This window comes from Haplochromis burtoni, unplaced genomic scaffold (assembly GCF_018398535.1).
Source record: "Haplochromis burtoni strain Fernald_Lab_line unplaced genomic scaffold, NCSU_Asbu1 Contig_199, whole genome shotgun sequence".
In the NCBI taxonomy this organism is placed as follows: Eukaryota; Metazoa; Chordata; class Actinopteri; order Cichliformes; family Cichlidae; genus Haplochromis; species Haplochromis burtoni.
This window is the reverse complement of record NW_024582560.1, coordinates 1,168,222-1,176,413: the sequence shown is the minus strand read 5'-3', so window position 1 is coordinate 1,176,413 and position 8,192 is coordinate 1,168,222.

Genomic DNA, 8,192 nt, shown 5'->3' with positions numbered 1-8,192 from the left:
TTTTTTTACAGAAGGCCTTGCAAACATTAAACTGCTTCTGTTTCCTGCTGCATGTTACAATGTCAGACTGAAGCAAAACACAGGCAGAAGCGCACACTGCGTGGATGAGCATCCGGGCAGGCTTGTGCACACACTGATAAGCCGCACTGTCTGACTGCAGGGTCATCAATAGATTCCTGCTGCATCAATCTTTGTTGTTTAAACAGATGGCAGCGGCACCAAAGAGCTAGTGCTGCGCCTGATTGAATGCTTGATAGGAAAACCCAGAGGAGCCTGTGTCAGAGGCCATACTGGCTAGTAGATTCTAAGCACATTAACATTCCTGAATAAATAACCCCAGGGAATGTTATTGTGGAGACATTAAACAGGATTTTCCTCCCAGAGCTCCGGAGAAAGGCCAGGCATCACTCAGGGATCTCTACCGCCTGGAGTAAGGAGGAGCTGGAGAATCCAGTGCACAGAGGAAAGATCTTCCTATCCTTCCCAAGAAAACATTTAAACCTCTGGGAACTGATGCGAGTTCCAACACAGGAAAGAATTTCAGATATTTTGGTTTGATGTCCCTTCTGATACTACTTTTGATAAATGTTAAGCAGTACAGTTTACTGGGTACACTGTGCTAAAACCAACACAGTCCAATGAAGTCCAGCATTAGACCCTTTAACATTTAGACTTTTTCTATGTTCTAGCATTTTGTTTTGAAACACTTTGGGATGTTTCTCTTGAAATGGATGCTGCACTAATGAAATTGCAAAATTGCACTTACTTTTTACTTGCAAATACTGCTGTATCTGCTGACACATTAGCTAATTCATAATAGAAATTGGACATTTACTTCTACATTTCTGCTTTTTTCATTCGATTTAGTGATGCATACTGCAGTAAATCCATCATTATAGACATCAAGTCACCAGACTTATCAATATACTGTCCACAGAAGATTACCAAAGCACTAATCCATATGTATTATACTTATTTTATTACTAGCTTAATTAAATAAGCAATAAACAAGATTACATGCATGTTTAAACTAAAGGAGGCTACACTAATAGATGTACAACAACAGAAATATTGATGAACAACTTAATCAATATAGCTACCGCCAGTTGATCAATACATATAGCATCTCATTTCAGAAAAACTATCAATATCCCCACCTCTTGTATTATTATTTTTTTCTAACTGCATTTATTGATTTTTTGGCCACTCGTGGGAATGCTGACATTATCATTGATCTGGAGCTGTCTGTAAACGATGTCCAATATTCTCTCCCTCTTTGCTCTGTTTTACTCTTCGTCGAGTGCCGAGGGTTACGTCGGGCTTTTGAGCTGCTAAGGTTTGCCTGTAGAGTGCATTAGGGTTTAAGAGCTGCAAACAGAGCCAACGACAGCAGGGAGGGTGAACCGAGGACAGTGAAGTGTCAAGTTGTGGGTTTTAAAACCAAAATAATCAGATTAAGAAAATCACACCGTTTAGCTGATGGACACAATCTCCTGTGGGTTTTCCACTGAAGGTGACCACTTTCACATCACACGTTTGACCCATTGTCACTAATAAGCGCTGGTTACGAAAAGAGATTGAGGCTATCGCATGCTTTGGGAGCTACTTTCATTTCCAAGGCTTAAGTCATCACCTTCCATCTCTTTTCCCAGATGTGAGTCAGCTGCATGACTTGACTCACATGTTGCTTTGTCAGAATTTTGTCTACCTCCTCCAGTAAAAAGACGCTGATGCTAGGTTTAGATGATCAGAGCAAAGAAATCAAAATTCCAGTGTGCTCAGAGTCACTGATTCCAATCTGCTGGCCTCCCATGGGGTGACTTTAGTAATCAGTGCTTTCTTGTGAATGTTGTCCAGCAGAACAGCAATAAGGTAACTTATATAACTGTTCAGTCTAATGTGGAATGTGTTCTTTTGTGTGTGTGTGTGTGTGTTGCCTTTATCGGATAGAAACAGTGAAGATAGACAGGAAAGCACGGAGAGAGAAATGGGAAGCCATGCAGATCAGACTCAAACCCGGCACATGGTCGCCTGCTCACCCACTGAGCTAAACCAGCACCCAGGATTTCTAATAAGGATCTCTAACCACCATCAAATAACAAGTCGAACAGCTGAGCAGAGGGTCCAAATGGAACACAACACAATAAAACAGCCTTCAGTGCAATAGCACTTTTGGTACTCAGAAAGGCTGTTACTGCCAAATCCTTAAAGATCCCCCCCCTCAATCTATCTGTGCATGTTGTGCTGTTAAAGGACGGGAGGAGGCAGAGCCCGCTGATGGAGTCCCTCTGGATCAGCCCATAGCTCTGTTACAGCACAGCTTGGCACTCAGTAGATAGGAGCAGTCCACTTTTCTCTGCCCTGCTGAATCACACATTCCTAATGGTGGAGGTCAGCGCAGAGGGAGGACCGTAGCTCCAGACACATTGATGATTGTATGAATTACTGCTGCGCTTAATTAGGTGATTTTTCTCTTTAAAACCGGCGAAGGCTTTCTGTAAGCGATATTTCTCCAGAGGCATGCTTTTCATTGCCTGAAAGGTCACCGGAAAATGGTATGAGAACGAAAGCGAACAAGGTCAAAAGCCTCTGGCCAGGTGCCAGTGGAAATACAGGTTTCAGTGGGCCGAGTGCAGTACCTGAGGTGTAACGTCAGTCACCAATGGGAACGTATACTCGGTCTTCCTCTCGGCTTCTTTGAGGCTCCACAGAGAGCGATTTTGTTAACGTACACAAGAAATATTGAAATTTGATTGACATTTTCAATCTTTGCTTTCTCACTGTTAACTTATCATTCGAAGGCTTGTGTAAACACAGACCCTCCGCTGTGTGGTGATGTTTTGCCTCAGCGGTGATAGCAGCTACCATGACCAGCCTCCGCCCGCCTCCGCTCCTCAGATACTGAACATGTGGCAGAAGAAGATAAAGAACCTCACTGGTGAGATGCTGCTGTGCTGTCAGCAAATGCCTGCTAGTGCCAGGTGAGCATATGGTGAGCATCAGAGCATGCCTGCAATGTTTGATGAAGTCAGTGTTTGTGTTCTGTCAGCACTATATTCTTCTTGGCCCTCCTCCCATGGGACTCCTTCAGACACATATGGAGGTAATTTGTTCAAATTCTTCAGCGGAGAAAGAAATAAGAGGGAGTACATGGCCTTGGGATTTGGGATTGGGAAATCAGTTTGAGGAGTTGGGACTGGGATGGAATATGTTTCTGGGGTACGTAGAGGCAGGTTTTCTGTGACTAATGGCTTTGAATAAAATGTTGCTTGGGTATTGAGATTTTATGGAGGTCAATATATTTGACTTGATAGAAAGCAGTAAAAGTAAAGTAAAATTCCCACTAAATTAAACTTACAATCGTCTGTAAGTTTTCACCATTCCTTCTATTAGTGTTGTAGTTGTTAGGGTAGCTAAAACTGCAAAGTCCACCTCATAATCATGTTATCAAATTTGAAACGGATCATCCCTCGGAAAATCTGATTATGGGTCATTCCAACTCAAATCAGTGCGGCTCTGCTCGACCGTCTCTGATCTGCATAAAAAATGATGGTAGAAACCATCCATAATGAATGCTGTGAAATGTTAGCATCATATATCAAATACTGGTCCCTCAACACACTTTCAGAACCTTTTTCTGAAATCTGCTTTTCCTTACTATCAACATGAATCAGGATCTGAAATTTAGGTCAGATACATCTAAAAAAAAAAAAAAAAAAAATCTTGGAGAACTGGCGAGTTAAAATTTGGAAAAATAATCTAGGACCCATATTTGAGCACACATTAATGCACACATTAACTTGGAAATCTTGGCCATTTTTCTCTCTTCCATTAATACATGACCACAACAACAACAATGCTTTAGAGAGGAAACAGTTACCAAAAGACATCACAGAAGTGCCAAATTTCAACAGAATGATTATATGAGTAATGTCATTACATGCACCATGTATTATGGCAATCACTCTTTTACATTATGTAATGTGTGTGTGGGGGGGAAACAGTATAAAAATCAATACTATAAATAAATGAAAAGCTTTCACTGTCAGGAAATCCAGTTTTTTTTAAAGAGAGAACTTGACTGTTTAAACAGGCAAAAGGTCGTTATAATAGTTAGGAATGCTCTGAGGACCGAAATAAAGTTCCCCAGAGGTTGTTGTGATGTCAGAATCCATCCGTCCATTTTCTCCAGCTTATCCGGGGCAAGGGTCACGGGGGCAGCAGCCTAAGAAAAGAAGCCCAGAACTTTCTCTCCCCAGCCACCTCCTCCCGCTTACACCAAGGTGCTCCCAGGACAGCCGAGAGATATAATCTTCCCTGCTTATCCTGGGTCTACCCTAGGGCCTCCTCCCATTAAGACATGCATGGAACACCTCACCCACGAGGTGTCCAGGAGGCATTCCTGTAAAATGCCCGAATCATGTCAACTGATTCCTTTTCAAAGCATTCAAAGATCTGATCGGTCTCATCCCTCGCTTCTGAGGCTGGGACATGTCAGAATCTGAGACAAATGTCTCAGATCAATAGTTCGATCATCATCAGCACCCCATCACAAGCAATAAAAGACACTATCAACAAAAACATAATGATTGCCAGACATCCACACGTGACGTGACTTCCACAGACAAAGAGAGCTGTCTCAAAAACTTCAGGAACAAGCAGTAGTGTCTGTACAATCCTAACATTACTAACTCTAAGTAGTCTATATATTTATATATAGTGTTTTGGGCTGAGGGTCCTGACATAGCAAATGTTATGACAGGAATTTGGCCTTCCTCCTGATGTTTACAGTCTGCAGGTACAAGGAGAACAAAGAGAGAAACGAGGAGAGAGGAAAGAGACACGTATTCAGAAAACTGCTTACAGCAGCAGAACTTAACCCCAAGATTCTGCCAAGAATAAGAGCTTCTGGGCATGGACGCAATATATTATGGCTAACATTAGCGCTTAGAGGTTTCAGAAGGGGCGTTAGCTTGTATTGTATTAGCATGAGTAAAATAAGCTCACATAATAACATGTTAAAAACACCTGGTCTTTAAATGTTCTCACAAGCTGCTGGTATAGAGACATCAGATAACGCGATGTGTTCCAGTGCAATGTGAGTATTTCAGCCTGGTACTGATTGTCTTTGAAACTAAATGTGAGCCATGAGCCAAGAAGAGAAAAACTCTCAGAAAGTCAGAAAACTTGGCACAGCTCAAAAGCCGAGGTCCCCCGAGGAGCCAGCCGTCATCATTCTGTTCTGTGAATAAGAAAAACATGCCCAGCGGAGCCGTAATGAGGTCACTTATCAGCGAGGGCACTCGGAGGGTGTGCCACGCTTCCTCTCAGCATCCCTCCATCTGTCAGAGGGAGAGGACCAGTGACCTCAGCAAGTCCTGCCAATAATATCATGTGGCATCAAACTCCACGACAGGCTTCAAAGTTGACGGAAGGAGCAGCAAGGCCAAACTTTGTCGAAGAATAGACCAGGTTTCGTTTTCTTCTAACTGCATTAATTAAAAAAAAAAACTACAACTACACAAATGCTGTTTTTCTTTTCTGTCCAAACTACCAAAAAACATCTGAAAGGATGCCCTCGGAACATTGTGCACGCATGACGAGAAACACCATCGCTAATAAGAGTTGCATGACAAATAACCTTAGATGGCTTTTAAAGTCTCTGTGTGTGCAGGGGGCAAACAACAAAGAAGCAAGACTTCAGACCGACCACAACTCTGCCGCAGAGTTCATGGGAAGAATTTGTAAGTCACACAGAGTAATTACTTCACAAATATCAGGAGTTAAACCACAGTGGGAAAACACAGCAGCAACTTCTCTTTTTGTTCCCCCCTCCAAACCACATGAAAGGATTTCAGTATTTCAGAGCTGAGAGCTTCTGATTAAGAAAGCCTCTGAATCACATTCAGGAAAGAAAAAAAGTGGAAAAGAAAGAAAGAAAGAAAGAAAGAAAGAAAGAAAGAAAGAAAGAAAGAAAGAAAGAAAGAAACCCATTCAACTGCTTTCGGATACAAATATGTAATCAAGTGATCACATGGCAGCAACTCAATTTGTTTAGGCCAAGACGACCTGTGAAGTTTAAACTGAGCAGCAGAATGAGGAAGAAAGGTGATTTAACTGACTTTGAATGTGGCGTGGTTGTCGGTGCCAGACAGGGCGGAACATATCTCAGAAACTGCTGATCTACTGGGATTTTCCTGCATAGTCATATCTAGGGTTTACAGAGAATGGCCCATAAAGAAGGAAATATTCTCTGGATAAAAATGCCTCATTGAGGTCAGAGGAGAATGGCCAGAGCTGCTTCCAGCTGATAGGAAGGCAACAGTAAGTCAAATAACCACTTGTTACAACCAGGGCATGCAAAAGCGCATCCATGATCATGTGACACGTCAAACCTGCACATTTGGATGCTGCAGACAGGTGCCTGTGCACCTTTGGTATGGGAGATTTTCATCATGGATGTGCAGTCAACAAATCTGCAATATTTAAGAAAGAGGAACTGTTCCCTTTCTTGACGGGGGTCTTTTTGTTGCCCCTCCAGTGCACTTATTGTCACTTTCATTTGCAGCAAAGCCAATGAAATGGTATCAAAATGGCTTATGATTTCTGCACAGACTGATATTCCTGCCTTAGTTTTACACTGTGATGATCACCACCATAAATAACTGGGTTCATTCTCTATAGAGAGCAAATGTAACTCAAAGTTGGAGTGCTGAACATTTACGTGAAAACAGACGTCTGTTACATTCAAGCCCTTAACACTGTTATTAATCCCATCAGCATCTAAATATGCCCGATTTTTAAATGCAGAGTTTCTGGTGACAGTAAAACACACACACACACACACACACACACACACACACACACACACACACACACACACACACAGTATGGTGTAGTCTTGTGGCAAATTAAGACACTGGAAACAGTAATTTAGTAGTAGTCATAACACAAGGCAGCTGGTACACAATAGCATTACTCCTGACATGGTCATATAAACAAAACACATTTTGCAGCTTATTAAACTAATCAGTTCTGGTCTCCCTCTGGGCGCCGTGCCTCAGCAGCTCAGGAGAACATGCTGGCACATAAAGAAGCGTACAGTTAAACAGCACAACCTGTGGATAACATATACATTTACAGGCAACATAGAAGTATATAAGGGCAGGCAAACTATATAGCCTCCAAGCGTTTTCACATGTGAATGTATTTTACCGCTCTGCCATAGTTTGTGTGGACTCTATATTATTCCAGCGAGCCATTGGGGAGAGGGGTTAAAGCCTGGAATGTTCACCATTTCCCCCACAGGAAGCTGCGCATGGAAGTCTAGTATTGCCCCACACCCAAAAATTGCTCCATCACACGCACTGGCTTGCCAGCGACTATACCGAGATATAAAGAAAGAGAATTTCGGAGAATTTCTTTTTTGTCTTCAAGTAAAATAACAAACCAAACACACTCTCGCTCTTGGTTTTAGGAGTTTTATTAAAGACATTTTTATTTTGATATAATCACACAGTTTCATCGTACAAAATTTCACAAAGTTAGAAAAATACTCAAACTCTATAAAAAAAAAGAAAAAAAAAAGTACTGAAGCTGTCTGCTTAGAGAGCTTTGTTTTTTATAAAACTTAATATTCATGCTCTGCCTCTTCAAGAAGCTCGTATTCCATTTACACAGGTGTCAGAGTCATAGTGGACATTTCACCAAAATGCCTGCTGTACACACGCACAGCACGAACAACACAACACGTGGGGGGAAAAAATAAAAAATATATACAAGAATGCTCAGATTCTATATAAAGTACATTTATAAACACGTCAGACTAAAGTTTCAACTCCGTCGAGTTAGGATGACATTTTGATATTTCACCCAGTGGTTACAGTTATCATTGTGCTAGGTAATTACATTAAAAACATACAAATATACTGGCATCATTATAAAATGGTCGTCTATTATATAATGCAGAGCTAGCCCTAGCTTGTTGCTAGCCCTTTTGTGTTACTTTACATGACTGAGTTATTTACAATGTGCTGAAAATAATGACTAAATTGTGCTTTGGTCCTGAAACGGGTAGCTGCTGCTCTATGAGTGCGCGTCTTGTTGTTTTTAGGTGTATGTGTGCATATACAGATGTACTGAACACACACACACACACACACACACACACACACACACACACACACACACAC